Source organism: Patella vulgata, chromosome 9 (genome assembly GCF_932274485.2).
Source record: "Patella vulgata chromosome 9, xgPatVulg1.2, whole genome shotgun sequence".
Taxonomy (NCBI): Eukaryota; Metazoa; Mollusca; class Gastropoda; family Patellidae; genus Patella; species Patella vulgata.
In genome coordinates, this window is record NC_065887.2 from 15,151,739 (window position 1) to 15,173,134 (window position 21,396).

General features: G+C 36.4%; 1 long non-coding RNA gene across 3 annotated transcripts; it reads left to right on the plus strand.

Annotated features, from left to right (window-relative positions):
- Positions 1-15,933: 15,933 nt before the first annotated feature.
- On the plus strand, positions 15,934-19,024 carry LOC126832177 (uncharacterized). 3 transcript variants are annotated; one of them, XR_007684572.2, is made up of 3 exons: positions 15,934-16,061; positions 16,292-16,356; positions 18,736-19,024. It is a non-coding gene; the product is annotated as an uncharacterized LOC126832177 (long non-coding RNA). The 3 variants fall into 3 exon arrangements; XR_007684574.1 differs by lacking the exon at positions 18,736-19,024 and adding an exon at positions 16,776-16,933; XR_007684573.2 differs by having other exon boundaries at positions 16,044-16,153.
- The last annotated feature ends 2,372 nt before the right edge of the window (positions 19,025-21,396 follow it).

The window sequence follows — 21,396 nt, forward strand, 5'->3', positions numbered from 1 at the left end:
TTTTGACCTATGGCGTCAGACATTTTAATCAACGTTGACGTTTCTGGTGGTTTACCCACAGTTCCGTGCATTGCACGCCAAGAACTCGCCATAACAGACCGTTTCATTGGTAAATCCCTCATTTCAACCAGAACGCCGGTAATATAACAACTCTTCCAGATCCTAGTGTAGTGAAGACAAGTAAAACGAAATTTTGAATTATAAAAACGAAACGAAATAAGATCTGTGTTTTAATCAGATTGCTATATCTGTTGAGGGGTTGGATAGCCGAGTGTTTAGTGTTGTATCATAAGGTCTGTCATTGAGTCAACTAGCGTGGTTTCGATTCCCCGGTTGTACGTGACAAGGCGTAGGGTCGCCTGTCCAACCTCGTGGGTTTTCTCCGGATCTTCCAACTGCTAAAGACCCATACGCGCAAACGAATTAACGAAATAAAATTGAACCATATGTTAGTCCCGAAATGACCTAGTTTGTGTCAAGTGCACGTTAAACCCCACCCCCTCTCTCTCTTTTGTCGATCGGGAGCCACGGTGGCTAAGTGAGTAAGATGCTGGCTCGCTAGCCTGGAGATTGCAGGTTCGCTCTCGGTGTTGGCCGAGAGAGTTCATCCGGATTTTCCAGCGAGGTTTCCCCTTGTCAGGGGTGCAGGCTAGAGGCCCTGACAGGGACAACTGTCTGAGTTATTTCGAATTCCATCTACCAAAGGTTCTTTTACGTGCACACCAACGTGTTACGGGACTTCATTTTCCCCCATCCGAATGGACGTTGGACTAGTGACGACTGGATACCACGCCGGAAAATGCCGAGGAACTTCCTCAGCCAACACAGGGTTCGAACCCGAGACCTCCTGGTTAGTGAGCCAGCGCCTTCCTGAAGGCCGGATTTTAAACATATCCCCGCTGCTTTAAATTTATAACAGATCGAAAGAAACCTATTCATTCGACAGTTATTATTGATGGAACTTAATATTCATAGACGTTAAAATCCAACCAGCGAGACTGGGAAAGACAATTTATTGTCGCGTGCCAACCAGTAATCCTTAATTATGTTACATGAAATTATTAAGAAAGTAACAAAAGCGGTAAAAGAAAGCTATATATATTCATGATGTTAATTCATATAAAAAAATTGATATTAAGCGGGATTTGAGATGATCACCAGGAACAGAAACAGACGTTGCATTGTTCCCTTAGAATCTTTTGATGCTATTTTTATAATCAGAATTGAAACTTATTTTATGAAAAGAACGTGTAGCCAATGTAAAAAATAACAAAAGACCTGCTTTATTTTTCTATCAGTTTCGAATCAAATAGTATGATATCGTTTTAGTTTATCATCGTCGCAATCAGTAGTACGTGTGTCGGCACGGTATTAGTACTTTACGTACATGCATTCATGATTCGTATATCCATCAAACCGTGGTAGTGGGTTATTTAATTCAATAGAAAAAACTTTGTATACCACTATGGAGGTCACAGGTTTCATGAAACAATTCAGATTGATATCCATTCATATTTGAAGTTGTCTCCTTTTCAATTAAACAGTGTTATATGGTTTTAGCTTCGCTTGTCATGTTAGTAGTAAATTTAAGGGACAAGATTTAATGATAGTACCAACCCAACGCATACTTCTGTATTGTTCCTATATGTCAATTATGTAGGAACTTCGTCAAGCTGCTATCCATTATTTGGAATCTCCATAACAACCTTTATGGTTTGGTGTGAAATAACAACCCGTTCTTCATTAACCTCTCTGGGTTGTGGCGCACTGAAATTTGACGATTAGGTTTACTGATTCAATCATCCATTATAATTATATGACCTGGTGGGCAGTGGAGGGAAGGAATGTATTTTATAGCAACCCACCTTGCGGAATATTTCTAAAATTATTATCTACGTAAAAAACATTTCCAGATATTTAGATAAGTAACACGGACCAAATCATTTAGGCCGACTAATGCCCATGCGCTCCAGAATGTCAAATACAAAAATTCGCGTTGGAAGACACAGTTTCCAATAAAACGGAAGTACATAACCGCAGTTTCGGCGTAGTATATTACTTTGTTTTTTAGTTTCATATAATGACCGTTGACACTTTTTAATAATACAAACTACCTTACTCATTAATTTTAATAATAAAGATACGAAAAATAAGAAATGATATGATGAAATAGCAAATATATAATCAGAGATTTATGCTAATAATAAACATCTGAAATTGTCGTGAAGCACTTTGTGAGAGAATATCATAAAGGCGGTGAACAGAAATGAAGCAAAGGAATAAATCAAGTCTCTACTGTTATGGAACAGGTACCGTATCAAAACGGGAAACCAAATGGGTACATAACCTTGTTGTTGTTTGTTTTCTTCGGTGGCGGGGAGGCCTTATATAGCCCGCAGAACACCTGTTGGCATTGTTGGTGCAATGACGTTGGTGCACAAGGAAAGCTTAAAAAGCCTCTTCCGAGTTCCAAAATCTCTGTCACAACAAAGCAGGGGCAAAATAAATTTATCGGGAATGTTTGTGGTCAATTAGTTAACACCCAATGTTGTTGCTGATGCTGGGAGTTTTAGTTCAACACATTCTTTAAACGTTCCAGTCGGTAGGAACACCCGCTTGGTTTTAATACCGGCGGACTTTAAAGCACATGGAGCAACCGTAGATTGCGGGATCCCTAAACTATGTGAGCAACCGCTTTGATACAGTGTAGTAGCGATTTATCCTTGATCGCAACTGTTTGTGACCAATTAGTTAACACCCAGTATTGTTACCGATGCTGAGGGGGTTTTGTTCCTTACTTTCTTGCAACGTTCCAGTAGGTAGGAACAACACCTTTGAAACAGTGTGGTATCAAATTATCATTGATCGGAACTGTCTGTGACTAATTGATTAACACCCAGTGTTGTTACTGATGCTGTGCATTTTAGTCCCATACCCACTTGATTTGTTATAGTTGACAGGTCTTAAAACAATCGGAGTGACCTTAAATTGCGGGATCCCTAAATAATTATCATTCATCGGAACTGTTTGGGATTAATTGCTTAACACCCAAAGCTGATCCGTTAGTTCCATACTTTCTAGCAACATTCCAGAGAGTAAGAACACCCGCTTGGTTTTACTAGTGATATGTCTTAAAGCAATCGAAGTAACTTGACTTTGTGGGGATCCTTGGAGATAGTGTAGCAACAAATTCGCAACAAATTGCGACAGTTTGTGAAAGATAGGTTAACCCAGAAGTTTCATGCTGGTTGTGTATTTCCTGGTAACTTAAGCATCCGGGATGTAGGAACAGACAGCTACTAGTATAAGTATGTACGTAACTCTTTTTGGCACTGAATCATCAGATATATGGATAGAAATGAGGTTTAACGTCCACTCGACACAAACTAGGTCATTCCGGGACTTTAGCAGTGGGAGGAAACCGGAGAACCCGAAGAAAACTCACGGGGTTGGACAGGCGACCCTACTCCTTGTCGAAACCACGCTAGTTGACTCAATGACAGACCTTACGATACAGCGCGCATGATGAGATGATGAGATACAGGTTGATGAGATTAACTAACACTCAATAATGTTGTACATGTAGATTGAGCGTATACATTTTATTAAGCATTGCCACTTGAAATGAATATATTTTATTGTCTTTAACTATTAAACCCAGATTCAATTGTTTTCTTTAAAACGCTTGTATTAATGACCATTAGTATGTATCTTTTGCTTAGTTTAAAAGAGACATAATATACCGTGAGATTAGAAATTCATTAAAAGTCCATGAAAAGGATATTTTAAAATCTTTTATGATCATCTGAGGACAAAATTAAGTCTCACCTCCTTTAGTTATCATTAGGTAAAATGCTCTAATGTATAACCCTATTGGTGTAAGGGGAGATCATTTACGATACAAAGGCGGGATCGATCAAAAATACGACTCATGTTGCTTACAACGCTGAACTAATGGGCATTAGCGTAAAGCGGTTATGCATTTATCTCTGCAGGGAGCACTCTCACGGCTAGAAAAATACAACAGTAGGCATAAAGTTGTGGCTTTGTTAACTTTGAACATGAGCGAGCTCAGCGGGAACTCAACGCAAGTGAATCATCTCGTTATCCTCATCGGCTTGATTTAGCATAATGGTTTTTCAATAGGCTTTAGATAAGTTTCAGACAACTTCTCACATTATTATGAACTGCCAGCAATTGTTTTCCCCGAAATATTGTTTTCCCATGTCAGCAGATTGAAATGTTTCTCGGTGGTATCCTACGCAGATGATCACACATTCAACTTTGATAATTGTTTCGTTGCGTTGGTCGAGTGATCTAACGCATGTGTTTTTAAGTCTGATATCGATGCAAGGATAGTGATTGCAAAATATACTAATGTCCAAAAGAAAGTATACACTGTGCATTTTGTGCTGCATCAACCAAAGTCGTTTTTCCATGGTATACGGTATTTGGATAGAATGTCAATTTGTTTCACATTTTTATTTTGCTTAGAAAGTTGAGTTTGGACGCAATATACAAACTCAGTAATGCTTTATCAAATGTTTTTAATCTAAACAAACTTAGTCATACTTAGTATACTTCCTTTCGGACATCCATTTATATGCTTATGGTGACAAGGAATTGAGTAGCGGAAGTCGGCTCGTTTACTTATTTTAGGGTTGTTGTTTTTTTTTGTATCGGTTATCTCTATGGACGTAAAATTGTGGCACAAAGACAGATTGTCATCCCACAAAACAAATCAACATATAAAATCAATAAAATCGAAAAAATAATTTCATTTTTGACCAAAATGGAATAGGTCGTATTGTAATCATTCTCATATAAAAGGGAGGGGGAGGTCTGGTTGTTCTAGCAGCTATGGATATTGTCACAACGTCGGGCTACGATGACCCGAGATTACACGTTCGAATGCCAGTTAATTAACACAGCTGATCTACGGCAACAACAGAGTCTTATGGTTGACTCCGATTTGCTAATTGATGTATTGAAATTGGAAACATGCCTTGTTAGATGTTGTATTTTAACTGGAGCATGTATGAATTGTTTTATTTTTGAATTGTGTAGATTTCTGGGAATTTCATTCACGTTTCCATATGATACCTAATATTAAGAGTACACCTTTTGACTCAACAAATTTCAATTTAATTATACTATTTCAATAACTGTAATTCTAAGTTTGAAAGAAAGTGTATGTTGTATTATATTTCGCTAATGACCCACTTAATGTGATAAAGTATTTTAATTTATCCTAGTTAATGATTAATGAATTGTAACTTTTAGACAAATTTACTAAACTATGTAATATTTTAACTAATATTTTTTTTTCGTTGGATTAAAGTCCATTCGGTCAGACAATTAGATACTTTTAGATCTGACAAATGCGTGCACGTAGTAACTGAATAGGTTGGTGTGGTCACTAACCAGGACGTTCAATGGAGCCCAAAACGTTCCTCGGGATTTTACCAGCCTAGTTTTCCCATGTCAGTGGTACAGAACAGAAAAACGTACAATCGTTTGCAGAGTATTAAAGATTCTCTGACAGTTGGAAAGCGAAATGAGAGTAGGCCATAGATGTTGAACCCAATTCCATTTCATTTTAAACTGTATTCAATCCATATATACAAATGCAATTGAAATGGTTTATATTCAAAATCATTTCATGAATCCCTCTCGGTAATAGAATCAAAAGTTGAATCATTATTTACCTTAACCAAATACTAACCGACCTGTAATTATTGACATGAAAACCAATTAATTAATAGCTTTCTATTTCCGACTATTAAACAACTTTAAACAACAAGCAAATTACAACTGCGAACAATTAAACAACGAGCAATTAGTAACCACTTCAGCAGATAATTAGTAATTATGAGTTTTTATACGCCCATAAGGATCATAAGATGATTTGTGTTTGATTTAACAACTAACCTGTCATCTTCATCACTTACTTCTAGCAAATAAGAGTAACTGATGAGTTCATTAACATCACAACAATTTGGGGTAATTATAGGTGTTATAATTAGTGGTGTTTACATACAACCGTAGAACTTATAAGAAAGCGGTGGATCTGTCATCTGCAATATATCACCACAAAGATTTATAGTAATTAAACACAAATTACATATGTGTTGTAATTAGAGGTTTAATCCAACATACAAATCATGAGAAAGTATAATTAAAAGGTCCATTTGGTATCTGTAATGAGCCAACTACTTTTTGGCATTTTGTTTCGTATTACCTTATTGTTTCATATCCCTAAAAGCTTCATTAATTGAACCATGGTTTATTGTTAGTAAAGGTTCATTAGAAACCAGTTAATTACGTGACTACTAATATCATAAGATGCTTGTCATCTTCATCGTTTGACTCTTAACCTCAACATGCGGTTACTAATTACACTTTACCGTTCTGAATAAAATATCGATTAATTACCGTGTACCGATTATTGATACGCAATAATTAAAACCGGTAATTTTTAATTAATGGTTTTAGATACAACCATAATGATCACCACCTTGTCATCTTCATCCCCGCATCTTCAGCACATTGTTTCAGATAACCGTTAATATAAGTAAACGTGCCGAACAAAAAAGACAATATGAGATTCTTTGCGATTTCGCAAAATTAGTTGCAGAAATTTTAATTAAATTTTTGGACTAATATGTTCTTATAAAATGGATGTACATTGACTGTGTATGACATGTGGACTTTAGAACATTGGGTTTTGAGTAGTATCGTGTTTTAGGTAAACTTTAATCACCCAGCAAACTCCGAAATCATTAACTGATTTTGTCACAATAGTATTCTTACAAATTAAAATAAATAAAAATAAATGTAGGCTTTGATAAGCATCACTCAATATATAAACCTCAAAGCCTTCCCACATAATTTGACGAGAGTCAAGGGGAGTATATTATGACGATTATAACCACAACACGCGGGTCAAAGTCTTGGTTCTAATAACACAGCCTTTTAATGGGTTGTTCGTTACATGAAAGAAAAACAGCTACAGGGGCATTCGTTTTAATTGTTTAATTTTAATGGGTTGGGATGTGGGAAAAGTAATGAATTTTATATATTTAGCGAGGTGTATTTTCAAACAGTACTATATATAACACTAGAGTAACCTTATTCTATACATAGTCAAGACTTTCAAATCCAAGAGAAGTCGCCGTGGCTCACTAAATAGGAGATACAGGGTTTGATCCCGGTGATGGCCAAGAAAGTTCTCTGTGGCTTTTCAGCGCGATTCCCTATGGCAATTGTGCTGGACGAGGTGGTCTTTCAAGAAACAATCCGGTTTCCTCACACTGCTAAAGATCCCTATGCGCAAGCGAATTATTGAAATAAAATTAAACCATATGTTAGTCCCGAAATGACCTAGTTTCTGTCGAGTGGACGTTAAACCCCATTTCTCCCCCCCCCCTCTCTCTCTTTCAAGAAACAATGCCTAGTCATTCGGATGGGACGAAACACTCAGGTCTCGGAGAGTTAGAAATCGAAATAAGAGTAGAACGTAGCGCCACTTTCCGGGGAAAATCGCACTGCATTATTCCAGTTGGTTGTTGCATAAAAGGTATATATTAGCGTCCTGTGATCGTTTAATAAAATCACTTGGTGACTTTTAATGTGCGAAACATATAAGTGTTCGCGTGGGTACTACTATAAGACATCAAAAAGAAAAGAAAAGAGCTATACACTAATGATGCTATTTGCTTTATAGACGGATGCATGTGGATATATAGAGTTATAAACATACAACCATAAGTCACAATGGACTGCTCATCTAGAATAAATGAACCAACCAATAAACTAGTTTTCATAATGAGATGAGGGCGCATGAACTTAGGGGAATTTCAATAGAACAGAAAGATCACTAGTGTAGTTCTTTCTGTGACCAGTAGCTTCTTTAAGGGTGATTCAATTGAGAGATCAATCGCTGCTGCAAAGAAAGGGTTTTTTGTTCATATGGGCGGCTTCGTTTGATTTCTCATCGTATGTATAGTAAGTATGATCGGTAATGACACGTGACATTGTCGCACCTGCCCACGTGCCGAATTGTCGTTGTCAGGGCTAATGATCTAGGTTTGAGTGACAAATATATGATGGGGATAATAATACGATAGAAAGACTACGAAGGATCAATAGAGTGATAAAGAAAAGAATGGGTTTATGATCGTTTCAAGAGTCATCGCAAAACATCAAGCTGCATAGATGTATTCCGCGGTCTACTTAAGTATATAGTTAACAATAATGATGCTTTTCAGCTGTATTTCTTATCTGAGCGGAAAGGTGGCGAAGTTTCAATATACAAAAAAAAATCAACAACAAAAAAACACAGAGTTGGTGATCGCCTAGTTGGGTAGAATTTAAGATCTGGTGATAAAGATCCTGGTATAGACAATAGGTAAAGCGTTTTAGAATAAAGTAAGTATTGAATAAAGAAAAATGATATAAAGAAAACTTATAGTCTGTAAAATAAAGAAACATATCAAACGGAGAGAGCACGCTATAGCACATATTTCTTGCCAAAATTTAATAAAAGTAACTCGTGTTTAACAAACGCTACATCATTGCGTAAATAGGGCATTTTATTAGAATCTGAGCTTTGGGGCATAGGGGGTCTGTGGAGTTTGAATTTCAGCATATCGAGAGAGGGGTGGGGGGGGGGAGAGAGATAGAGAGAGGGGGGGGGGCTTTAGCAGTTGCAGGAAAAACCCGGAGAAAACCCACGAGGCTGGAGAGGCGACCCTACTTCTTGTCAGGTACAAGCGGGGTGCTTATTATACTAAAGATTGCCCTTTGAGTAGTATTTGTGATGGTTTAGTTTCGGTAAATAGAAAATCACTACTGTTAACAGCTCTGGTACGGGTTTTATCCTTTGACTGTAAATAAAAGAGTTAAATACATTACCAAGTACGACTTGTTGACAATGCAATGTATTGGATTTATAGGCAATCGAATGATACAGTCAAAACAGATTTCATTTTCCTATCAGTCGCCTGCCCAACCACTTAGAGTTTCTCCTGGTCTACCCCCACCCCTTCTCTCTACATTTCTTTACAAATAACAGATTGCCTATCGATAAGTTAATAGCGTGTTTGGGTCGGAACTGCAAAAGAGCAACTTTTCGTTTCATTACCAATGGTTTCAACTGATTAACTTAATTGTAACCCCAGAAAGACCGTTGCTTGCAAATTAAATCTTTTTCTCGTTTGCGTCCATTAGTATTGTGTAATTTCAAGAGCTTAATAGGTAGGTTATGTAGTCATTCGAAAGTAAAATACCACAATGCTTTGGAGTCATGCGTTGAGTGCGTCGTTTTTTATAAGGGGATCATAAACTATAAAGGGTTTTTAAATGAGTGCTCGTATTGTGTTTTGTGTGTGCTTCAAGGGGGTGAATCTGGTTAGGGTGATTTGAGGGGAGAATATAACATTTTCGTTCATCATTTAATGTACTAAGCAGATTTTTTTAAGATCAAAAAGATCGAATGACGTAATTAATTGCTCAATATTTGATAGAAGTTATGATAATTCAAAGTAGGAAAATATGTTTGAAAAAATAAGTTTTACTTTCACCACTACCATTAAAAAGAACAGGTAGTACGGCTTTGAAACGTTCATGGCTAACAAATTAATTGTAGTAAATGTAATCACCCAGAATCCATTAAATGTCTAAAATTGGTTTAAAAAGATAATAAAAGTGAAGATTTTTCCATGGTTTAATGGTTAACGAACGAGCTGTTATAATTAATGGTAGATGTAATCACTCCGAATTCATTAAATGTTTCATATTTTTGTTCCATGGTATGAGTAACAAACTGTTTTGATTAATGGTAGACGTTGAAATCACCCCGAATCCATTAAATATCTAAAACAAATAAAAAAATAAAAGTTTTTTTTTATGGAATAATTAGTTATATGCTAAAAGTTAATGTATTTCATGGGTGATCTTATCTGATTAAAAGAATGGTCATACTTTATCGACCGTAGATATATATTCTGTATTAATTATCTGATATGCTTGTAACGGTCATGGTTAACAAATTAATAGATCTAATGAACCCCAATCCAATAAATGTCTAAAATCGGTTACATGCTAAAATAAGTTATAGAGAGAGGGAGAGAAATGGGTTTTAACGTCCACTCGACACAAACTAGGTCATTTCGGGACTAACATATGGTTTTTATTTTATTTCAATAATTCGCTTGCGCATTGGGGTCTTTAGCAGTGGGAGGAAACCGGAGGACCCGGAGAAAACCCACGAGGTTGGACAGGCGACCCTACTCCTTGTCACAAACAACCGGGGATTCGAAACCACGCCAGTCGACTCAATGACAGACTTTATGATACAGCGCGCGCACGCTAACTATTCAGCCATCCAACCCCCAAAAATAAGTTATAGATTTTTTAATGGTATAATTAGTTGTAACGAACTGTTTTGAATACATATTCAATTGTGTGATGGGTTTTAATTAAAAGGGCGCTCGTGGGGGGTGGGGGCGAATGGTTAGCACGTGCGCGCTGTATCATAAGGTCTGTCATTGAGTCAACTGGCGTGATTTCGATTTCCCGGTTGTACGTGACAAGGATTAGGGTCGCTTGCGCAACCTCGTAGGGTTTCTCTGGGTTCTCCGGTTAATTCATTGGCACGCTCAGTAAATGTCTAAATTTGGTTACATGCTAAAAATAAAAATTACAGAATTGTTTATGTTATAATTAGTAGTAACGAACTGTTTTGATTACATATCCCACTTTGCGATGGGGTTTAATAAACGATACGCCCTTGCGTTCATGTGTAAGTGAGCGAACTACAGCGAAAGATATGCGCTTACTTTGAGGATCGCAGAAATATATTCCCTCTTTAATTGTCTGATTTGATTGGAACGTTCATATGGGTTACTGTGCGATGAGGTTTAATTACAAGGACCCGCTTACTTTGGCGATCATAAAACAACCGTGGTCCCGATTTAGTTGTCTGATTTGATTTGAAAGTTCATTTCTAACTAAGCGAACTACGGTTAAAGGTACGCTCTTACTTTGTCGATCGTAATTCTTAATTCCCTGTACAATTATGTGATTTGATTGGAAAGTTCATTTGTAACTGTGCGTTGGGTTTTAATGAAAAGGTAACATTTACTTTGTCGATCTTAGAACTATTTTCCCTTTTATAAATTATCTGATTTGATTGAAACGGTCATTTTTTATCTTTGCGGACCACGGTTAAAAATATACTCTTACTTTGACAAATGCAGAAATGTTGAATTATATTCCCTTTTTTATGTACATTTTGGTTGGACACGCTCATATCACTATGGAAACTACGATTAAAGAACGGCGGAAAAACTGTTGACATATGCTATTACTATATAAAAAGTTCGCTCAAACGATAAAAACTATTTTAGATTTTATTATTATTGACATATTATTCTTTTGCATAAAAAAAAATATACTAATACTTCTTTAAAGCGATAAAACCCAAAACAATAATGTCTTAATTTTGATGCGAAAACTGTTTATAATACAGATTTGATACATCTTTTAACAATATCATAAATAATCCAACAGCCAAATTATAACACCTATATATATTGCTTATTAATATTATAATTTGAGATTCAAGCACTGGCATTTGACACGAAACTCAATTCATTTCATATTAGACGTTATACCGAATTCTCTACCACTAATTTAAAATTGGCATGGACCAGTGCAAAATTTAAATTTAATATTCCCATACCATGATGGATAAATTTGACACGAAATAACCTATAGAGACACTAATGTCTTTTAATTAACTTAAGTCTATTGGAAAACACCCGTGTCAAGAAATTTCATTTATCTAATATTGCCTAAAATAGCATTATTTTCTTCAGGACAGTATCGGTATTAAATACCTTCAGATGCATACGATACGCCGAACCTCACGCAGGTAATGAACTTAGAGCATTGAATAATTAGGTATTAGTGTCAAGGTGGTATGGAGCTTTCACCTCCCCTTAATACTAATAACTGCTTAACTTTAGAACATCTGTAAATTTCAAGTCAATGAATGAAGATGTTTGAATACAAGGTCTTATTTTTGAATTGTTCAATTTGTAATCCAGTTAATATTGCATGATGCTGAAAGTAAATTTATTGAATCCTCAGAGCAGGGGGTGTCAATTTTCTTTCATTAAATGCGGATTTCTTTCGAGACTTTGCAAACGGGTGTTGCAGTGAAATTCAGTCCCACGTATTATACCTGAAGTTTCTATAAAATATCACTAAGACCAGAAACTTTGTCACCATTAAACAGAACGTTTTGCAACTAAAGTTTTTATACCGCTAAAGGTTTTAACATGCAAATATGAATATCTAAATCTGATTAAAATCGAATATTACTACTGGATATATTTCGCAAAAGTGACACAATTTTCAACAAAGCACCTTTATATTGCTGTTTTGAAAGGGTAACTGGGACCGTTTCTTCGCTTAACAAAACAAAAACAAAGATTAGTTTGGATGGTGCGGTGTGTTTTCGGTACTCATCATTAGACGATCGGGCGCTCTTTTAGATTCATGCTTCCATTTTAATGCTTATATGCAGATCCGTAGACGGCTAGGTGCTGGGATTTTGGCCGGGTAGTGGCAAACTGTATATTGCTTGAAATGATCTGAACTACGGTAAGCCTCGCAACTGGTCCAGGGCAGAACACTAGCGGGGGTTCGTAGTTATTAGGATATGGCAGCCCATTTCACCAAGAAGTAATTGAGTATTGATAGGATAGCGCAGGGTTTTATCTTAGAGTAGTAATCCTGCGATGGAGGCGAGACCAACGGATGCAATGATAGAAGTTATAATGTCTTACTTTCCGCACCAAATAAAATGAAATGGGGTCTAACATCCTACTTTTCTGCCCCGACTGGGCTAATGAAGACGGACCGGCATACGCCATACAGTGTGCTATGAGGAAAATTGTACCCGGACAGCGGCGCTACAACCAACTCATATCAAATATTAACTGCCAAGGGATCTTTTAAGTGCACACCAATGTGTTTTTCGTACCATCCAAACGACAAGACAGCTTTCTAAGTCAGGCCCTCCGTAATGCACCGCTGACAAGGCGGAACCTTGTCAATCCCGATGAACTTTATCGGCCAAAACCGGGAGCGAACCCACGACCTCCAGGCTAGCTAGCCAACGTCTTACTCACTTAGCCACCTTGGCTCCCTGCACCAAATTAATACAGGCATGTGCCATGCAGTATGCTGTGGGGAACAATGTATCCGGAGGGTGGCGCTACGACCTATTCTTGTTTCGAATTCCAACTGTCAAGCGCTCTTTTATCTGCACGTCAACATGTAGCCGGGACCTCGGTTTTTCGTCCCATCCGAACTACTAGACGTTGTTCCTAGTCAGGCTTGCCGTACTGAACTAATGAAAAGGGGACACCACACTGGAAAATCCCATGGACCCCCAAGTTCATGAAATATGAGTCAATGAGCAAATATCAATTCTGAGAGAAAGGCGATAATGCTACCACCTTTAGTTTACGTTACACTACCCTCCCATTTTCCTCTGCCAATTTTGTACTATGTCGGTGCCACATGCTTGCCCGTACAAAGACACATTCGCCGTTGAAGATTCCCCAGTTCAATCTTATCAGCATTGTAATAAAACAAACCACATAAAATATTTTTGATTCAAATTTTATTTTTTTTATAAACATTTTTAAATAATTTAACAGTTGTAAAAAATGAAGGTTTTTAAAAATAAAAAAAAACCTCCTCGAATTGCATATAAATAAGTGACTATAATATCGAGATCGTGTCAGGTAAAATGTACTTAAAGTTTGGAACACACACATTAATTAAAGGCCTCTGTAATATTCACAAACTAGTTCTTAATATAATTATGCCATGCAATAATAATAATGATGCATGTATGTTTTATAAGGCACACAAAATTATGACATGCAATAGTAATAATAATGCACGTATGTTATACAAGGCACATGTAATTATGATATGCAAGAATAATAATAATGATGCACGTATGTTTTATAAGGCACATAAAATTATGACATGCAATAAAAACAATAATGCATATCTAATTATGAAATATACGGTAATAACAATGCATACATACTTTATAAGACACGTATAATTATGGAAGCATAATTGAGACAAAAAACAAATTACAGTACAAAATGCTCCTTAAGTTTTCAATATTAAAGTAAAATCTGCTTAATCATTTTATGATATATTCAAATTTGCAAATAGAAAAATGTTGGTTTAAGTATAATCTAAGTTAATTAAAAACTTGAATAAATCGTGGATGGGATAGAAATATATAATAAAGATTGCATTGATTTTAACTCTAATGATTTTTCCGTTAATAATAATATTCAATTTAATAAATATTGCAAAGGTTTAATTAAAACACAATTGTCTTGTGAATCGACTCTAAGCACACAACAACAAAAAAAAGTTTGTCACAAGCAACAATCGCAGCACTCATATCTGCACTCGCGCACACAATAAATAGTTCTACAGCCACACGTCAACTTCATCTGCTCAAAGCACCACTTATTAAAAATCCTTAATATCGTTTACCTGTTCTCTTTTCTATGAGAGAAAAACGTAAAGTCCACACGATGTATTTTGCTGGTTTTGTTCTTTTCGATCGCACAATTGATGTTCATCCCCTATCGTCCTAGCTCATTCATCAAGGAGCTTATTTTAACACCTTTCGCTTTTTCTGCCTCATTAGGCACTGGAAGACGCCCTTTCGAATTCGCTGAATGAAAACTAATATCAATGTCTTAGTAAAAGTACAAGTTGTTTTTTTTTTGGAAAATACAAACTTTTGCATCGAACCTGCTTGCTTCACACAATTTTAAGTAACTCTGACAAACTCTGAATGTAATCAATGGCGGTTTTTAAAGTATCTATCCTTGATAATCTGGATTTATTGTCCTTTTTAGGCAGAGATTTCTTCAGGTCATCGAAAGCATCATTTAAGTAGAACATCCTCTTCCTTTCTCTCAAGTTGGCTGCCCCTCTCTGTACGGGAGTCTGCTTTCGTCGTCGACGTTTCTTGGGTGCTTGTGCTTGAGTAATAGTGCCTGACGAAGATGGATACTGCCCAAATGACATCGCAAATCCCTGATCGAAAGAGTCTTGCATTTGATTGCACGCTCCGTAACTCTGGGAACCCCAGCCACCTGACATGGAATTTGAATCGTCACTATAGCAACCGGAATCTGATTTATCCGATGACACTTCACTGAAGGAAGGGGAAACCGAATGCACGTTCATTCCCATAACTTGTTCAGGAAAAAAATTCATGCTGTCAAAATGGCTGGTTTCGTTGTACATATTAGTAGGAGCGGGTTCTGGAAAAGACACTGCTGGGATGAGTTCCGTAAGATAACTGCTCATATCAGTTGACCAATCTGCTGAAGTGGCTGGAATCTCAGTGGCGTACGTATTTGCATACATGATGACTGGTAAAAGTTCAACCTTGAGTCTATAACGCTAATACTAAATATTATCTGAAGTTTTTTCTGACAACTGCTAAACTCTGCACATCTTCCAAAACTTTGAAAAAGACACAATAAATTGAGGCGTCTCTTTAGGGAAACTTTAAAACGAAAAATGTACCTGTAGAAAATTTCTCTCTTTACTGGATGAGGTACGTCTGCTGTTCAGGTATCGTCTGGTAGCGGAAATATTCAACAAGATGATATCCTTCCTGTTAGCTTAGGCGATTACTTCTGATTTCCGTCTCCATCCGCTACCTGATTTATACCTTTCCGAATCACAAAAATTAAACGGCGTTTCTGAACCTTGACAATCGTTACCTGAGCAACACCTTTTGATTGACGTAAAATGGCACGTGCGAGGCACGGATCGACGACCGCAGGGTGTGGTCTAGTGATTGACAGCTTCAAAGGTACGACTCGTGTTTGCAGGGCGTCATGGATGAGTTGGTTTTAACACCGGCACTATTGTATGAAGATGGGTGACCTATGTATGCTAGGTCACGCCTACTGACAGGGGCTACACAGGTAGAAGTATATTCACAGACAGAACGAAGCGTCAACCTGTCGTCCGCGCCAAATGATCAATACGCGAGTGAAGATTAGAGTTCGTGGATCGGGTATAATAATAGTCCTTTATACAACTAAGATAACGCTTGAATTTATTAAATCTTGTTTGCTTTTATATCGGATAACCCGTTCTCGTTTCTGCCACTTCTTGACTCCTTAATAATTTTTTCTATGCATTTCATTTGCAGTTTACCTAACGGGAAATCTAGCACTGTAGTCTTTGATCGAACCGACACAGTGCAGTCTGCTGCAGGTAAAAAATCTATATGTAAATCCATAGAATACGCATTAAAAACTAAACCGGTATTGATGTGCAAATATTAAAATAATATCTTTGAAATAACAGAAAGGAAAAAAAATATATTAACAGAATGTCAAACCATGATTGAAGCTGAAGATGCGTATGAAAATTGGAAAAGTTAACATCAAAGCGTATAAAATAGCAAGGAATATTAATCCTAACATTGAACATATTCCTGTGACAATAGAAATTCCTGTGACAATAGAACAAACATGGTTTATTTGATCATTTGTAAAGAAACGGTAATATCTTATTAGATATTTATATTTTAGAATCAGATTTTAAAATTATATTTTAGTTCTTATTAAGAATTTTTCGAATGCGAATGCTTAATATTTTAAATGAAATTTAGAAATTTCATTTAAATTCAGGTACGTACAAGTGGTTACAGAGTGGGCATATGATTTATATAATTAGTAATACATTTAGAAACCCGAGGACAGGAGAATATGGGATGCTCTCAGTTGTACCAAAGAAAATCTTTCATTCAACAAAAACTGAGAAAATTAAGCCCAAATTTTGATTACAAATTTAATAAGTCAACCGCTTTGATCCATTTGAAGAAGAAAACAATCCGGAAAAGAGCAAATTACTGGTCTCCAAAAGATATCCGAAGATTAGAATTGACAAATTCAAAAGTCTTTTTTCTGTAAATAAAAATAAACTCGAAAATGAATGTTTTTCAAAATTTAAGACCACATTGTTTTAGATAAAGTGTTTATAGCAAATTGATATGTGTATTTTGAACTGTGTATAATTGTGTATAAATAATAAAACTGTCTGTATATACGAATATGTGTAACTGTTTACCATTAATATAGAGTCGAAATTATGTAATTTATGTTATGGACATTACACAAATATACTATGATAATAACACTGAAAACTGTATATGAAGTTTATACATAGTTACAGACAACTGTTCGTAAATACGAGTATGTATAATTGTTGAAACATAATATACACTGATGAAATATACATATGAATACATTATTGTGTAGTGAAATTTATGAACGCTACACATATAATATATAATGATAATAAAACTGAAAGCAAAATCATAATAATGTGTAGTACAATTTATGTATATGAGCACTACACATATTCATAATATGATAATGAAACTGAAAACTTTATTTGAAGCTTATACACAGCTTCAGACAACTTTGTATATATCCTGAATAAAACTGTGTAGAAAATGGATGTGTATAATAGTAAAAGCTTACTCGCATTTCCGTATATTGGAATGCGTATAAGCATAACAAAACGTTCAACGAAAGTGTGTATAACAGTAAAGGCATGTCCACGTGTTCCGTATATTTGAAAGCGTATAACCATTTCAAACGGGTATAATATACATGTAAATACATGTATAATAGATTCTACCTGTGTATTATTATGAAAACACCTCTGATATTTAGGTTTTTCTGTGCATAATGCAGTATATGAAAAATATTTAAAAAAAATATATTTGAAAGAGGCACCTGTGTTCTTAATATTGTATTGCTGGGGTGGGTGCAGGTGGTCTAAAACTGCGCCCCACATATCTTAGATATTATATTAATGCAGATATTGATTTGATCCTGTGGATCGTATGCCTAAAATTGCGCGAGTAATTGTCGATTTTATCCAATATCCCACGTCCTCTCTTCTACAGTGTATTTTCTTTCATATTTATCTTTTCAGGGGTACTGTCAAATTTATAGTGAACTCTGCCTACTCAAGTAACGTTTGTGCACTCAAGAAACCCCGTTCGCGATTAATTAACAAATATATACACACAAGAGCAGGCTAACCACACGTTTGGATATTGAATGTACCTGCTCCTTAAAGGCTCAATACCACTCTTGTTGTAAATGAATAATGTGTCTCAATTTTTATTCTGGTCAACAAATTGTACTATTTTAGAATATTTCAATTAATTGATGATACAAATTTCATCTTAACACACCTTATTTAAAAATTTTGAAAAATTCAACATAATGGTTTGAAACGTCTAACGTAAACCTTTTCAAATGAAACTTCGATTTAAAAATATTTTCGAACCCTCTGGACAAGTAAAATAGGATGTAATCGATAATTTACACAACATTAGGACACTTAAACATCTAGTACTTAGATAGAGATATTATTTATTTTCTGGAGCTTTCAAGACAGCAAGAGTGTTATTGTCCCTTTAAAATAATGTTTCAACATTTAAACGTACATAGCGTCTAGGTTAATTCATAAAGTTGATGTTTTAAAAAAAAATGTCAAACGACATTGCATATTTTTATTTATTTATTATTTTTTAAAAAAAAATAAAACCATTTTTTGATTATATCTTTTCAGAAGGACTATCACTTTAAACTGAAGTGTTTTCAAACAACATGTTCCCGGCTAATAAAAATAACATCCTTCGAGAATAGAGAACAGTCTGACCTAATTTATAAACGTGAAATGTTTGAATTTTAGAAATGCATAGTGTGCAATTTAATTAACAGTTTTAAAAAAAATTAGAGATCCTCCCTTGCATCTAATATCTGGGAGAAAAAAAATCAATATTTGTTTTACTGAAAGACCGTCACTTTAAATAAAAATATCAAGTGTACTCAAAACAACATGTTCTCGGTTAATATTAAAAAAAACAAAGATCAGTGTAACCCAGTCCGTCAAGCTTAAATAAATAAAGTGAAAGAAGAACAAAGATATTGTGGAATCACGTGCCAATATTTTGTATGGCATTCGATTTTTTCTTAATCCTAATCTGGTGGTAGAAGCGTGATTGAATTGATGGTGGTCCTCAAATATTACGAAGTAACCGAAAAAAATTTAACCGCAATCTGCTACACAATACGATTTCATTTTCTCAGCTAACAGTGGTTGAAATCGATCTGGGGATCAAGGGGGCAAATCCCAGATTAACTGTTTAATCCGCACGCAGCCACATAAAAGGCGTTGTGTTCAATCATAAAGTTATGAATGGTTACACAATAGTTCAGAGATGGTCATTCGACAAGAGCTTATCCCACAAAAGTGATTTCAAGGGTAAATGGGTTACTCGGGCCAATATACAACAACCGTGTAGAATAATGAACGCCTTCAATTTTCGCAAATTGTTGTCGAATAGAAGAACACTCGAGTTTCTGAATGCAGCTTTTCTTAAGTTCTAGAACTGTATATTTCATTACCATAACTTCTGGTTGACAGGGTTTAAAAATGAAAGTAATGGCGTTTTATGATTTCTTCACTGGGTCAGACATATGGCCATTTCGCCCCCTTTTGTTGAGCGTGCAACGAAGAGGAAAATTGTGCACAACAGCGGCACTTATACGTTTTATTCTTTTAAGAATTTTCAAACAAAAAACAAAACTTTCCATTTAAAATTTCGCGGGAAAATCGAACGATTGTCCAGTACGGTTAGTTGGGCGAAAATCTGATCGAAAGTGGTCTTCGGCCTTACAGAGGATTGGTGATGCTTGAGGCTAACTCCTTCATTGCACGCCTCAAGACTCAAGTATAGGGGCTAGTACTGAGAAATGTGAGAAATGAAGACTTTTTTTAAATATGTCAAAACCGATCAAAGCAGGGCAGCTTATTAATAGCGATATTCAAATTTAAAAAAAAAAAAAAAAAAAAAAATTAATTACACTGTTTGATTGGATGCCCTTACCCTCCCCCTGAAATGTATGACCGGGGTCTATCGCCCCCCCCCCCCCGCCCCGCCCCACTTTTCCCACTCTCTGCACACATCTGATTGGAAATATAAATAAAAAGACGATTAAAGTCAAAGTTTTTGCTCCCACTAAGACAAATATAGGAAAGACGAAGTGGTTGGCGAAGTATATAAGTTCACACTTATTGGCCGAGAAAGTTCATCGAGATTTTCCGGTTTGGTTCCCCCCTGTTAGTGATGCAGGACGGGGAGCCTGTCTAGTCCTTCGGATGAGAAGAAAAAACGAGGTCCCGTATATACATTAAAATGCACGTAAAAGATCCCTTGGCAGTTGGAATTCGATATAAGAGTAGGCGATAGTGCCGCTGCCCGGGCAAAATTTCCCTCATAGCACACTGTATAGCGTATGCCCGTCTTCATTAGCCCAGCATAGGAGCAGAACAGTAGGACGTTAAACCCCATTTCATTTCATTTCATTTGTTAATGATATGCACGTGAAATGGGGTTTAACTTTCTGTAGTATACTAGTAGTGAAATATGCAACAGAAATTCTTAACTATGGGATCAGATAACCGAGAAGTGTTATTGGGTGGTTAAGAAAGAGTAGGCATCACGCCTTCGCTACGCATAGTTTAATATGGATTTTAGGAACCAATGCTTCTGTGTTGAAAGAAACCTCGAAGCAAAGTTCCCGGTCCAGTTATTTAAAGGTACAATGGAATGAGGTGTTCCTTAACCAGTACATTACGCGAAATAACACAACAGCTTCCCTTCTTATTGTTCGACAACTAACGACGTTGACATTTAAATCATTCAAACTGAGAAACATCGAATTAGAAATATTGTATAATAAAATTAATAGGGGTTGATAGAAGCTTGTTCGGTCATTGACGTTTCTGCTTACGCTTATTCGATTTGGGGTCACGGTGGCTAAGTTGGTAAGACGCTGGCTCGCTAGCCTGGAGGTCGGGTGTTCGATCCCTGCATTGGCCGAGAAAGCACATCCAGATTTCCCGGCGTGGTTCACCCTTGTCAGTCATGCAGGACGGAGGGCCTGACAAGGACAGCTGTCTAGTCGTTCGGATGGGACGAAAAACCGAGGTCCCGTGTACACATTTGCGTGCACGTAAAAGATCCCTTGACAGTTGGAATTCGATATAAGAGTAGGCCGTAGTGCACACTGTATGGCGTATGCCCGTCTTCATTAGCATAGTTCGGAGCAAAACAGTAGGACGTTAAACCCCATTTCATTTCATTTCTTATTCGAATTGCAAATGCCATCCACCGGTTTCCCTCCGACGGTTAAAGACCCTTCGCGCAAGCGAACTATTGAGAAA